This window comes from Nannospalax galili, unplaced genomic scaffold (genome assembly GCF_000622305.1).
Source record: "Nannospalax galili isolate Female #2095 unplaced genomic scaffold, S.galili_v1.0 scaffold2065, whole genome shotgun sequence".
NCBI lineage: Eukaryota > Metazoa > Chordata > Mammalia > Rodentia > Spalacidae > Nannospalax > Nannospalax galili.
In genome coordinates this window covers 54908-56427 of record NW_008352268.1, presented here as the reverse complement: position 1 = coordinate 56427, position 1520 = coordinate 54908, and positions in this window count along the sequence as shown.

Here is a 1520-nt window from a genome sequence, read left to right as displayed (position 1 = left end):
ACATGGTATAAGACCCAATTGTATTTTTATACATGTGGATATAGTTTGCCAAATTGTTTTAGTTTGGTTTCTGTTGCTGTAATAAATCTCTGACCCAAACTAACTTGGTAAGGAAATGGTTTATCTGTCTTACACTTCCATGTCACAGTCCATCACTGAAGGAAGGGAAGTCAAGGCAGAAAGTGAGGAAGAGACCATGAAGGAGGTGCTGTTTGCTGGCTTTCTCAACTACGGCCCAGGCCCTCCTGCCCAGAGATAGCACTGCCCACAGAGCTGGACCCTACTGCATCAATCAGCAATTAAGGTTCCTTCTTCACAGGTGACTCCAGTTTGTGTGAAGTTGACAGAAAACTAACCAGCTCACTAATCCGCAAAGGATTTCTTTCACTTGAAAAGGCTGTCATTTCCTCATTTGTGTTCCTGGCATCTTTACTGATAATGCCTATAAAGGTTGAGTTTCTTAACCCTAGTCTGTTCACTTGTTCAATGTGTTTGTTTTTATTCTAATAGTAGTCTTGGTAACTACAGTTTCGTAGTACGTTTTCATGTCAAGTAGTGTGATGCATTCAATTTATTCTTTTTTTTGTTCAAGCTTGCTATGATTATTAGGGGGCCTTTTCTGATAATAGTAGTCTTGGTAACTACAGTTTCGTAGTACGTTTTCATGTCAAGTAGTGTGATGCATTCAATTTATTCTTTTTTTTGTTCAAGCTTGCTATGATTATTAGGGGGCCTTTTCTGATTCCATTCAAGTATTTATTTACTTATTAAATATTTTTTCTTTATTATTTTGTGAATGAGCGTTATACCTGCATGGAGGTAAGTGCACCCCTGTTGTGCAGTGCCTGAGGAGGACGGAAGGTGTCAAATCCCCTGGAACTGGAGTTAGAGACAGTTGTTAGCCACCAAGTGGGTGCTAGTATTCAAACCTGGGTCCTCTGCAAGAGTAGTCAGTGCTCTTAGCTGCTGAGCTATATCTCCAGGCCCTGGTTCCATTCAAATTCTAAGACTGCCTTTTCTATTGATAAAAATAAGGTCCTTGGAGTAGTAACAGGGATTGCAATGAACTGGCCAATTGCTTTTGGTAGTGTGGACCCTTTAACAATGTTCTTCCAATTCAACAACACAGCTTGTCTTTTCATTTGTGATTTCTTTCATTTCTTTCATGAATGTTTGTAATAGTTTTCAATATACAGATCTTTCACCTCCACGGCTAAATGTGCACATTAGGTATCATTCATTTGGGTTGCTGTTGCTCAATGCTCTCATTTTAACCTTAGAACACACCTTTAAGGTTGGGAGTTCAACTTCCATTATTCAGACAATTCCATGTGAGGACTTGTTTCTCAGTATTTTCAGTCCCGGGGTTACAGGAGTTAGGATTTACCTGCTGGGAAGGCACATACAGCATCTCTTAGGTTGTATGTGAAGTACATGAGCTGAGAATTCAAATTCCTGAGCTCATTTTTCTTTCATTCATTTCTCTGGTGATTCTAGGAACAACCATGTGTCCTCAAACT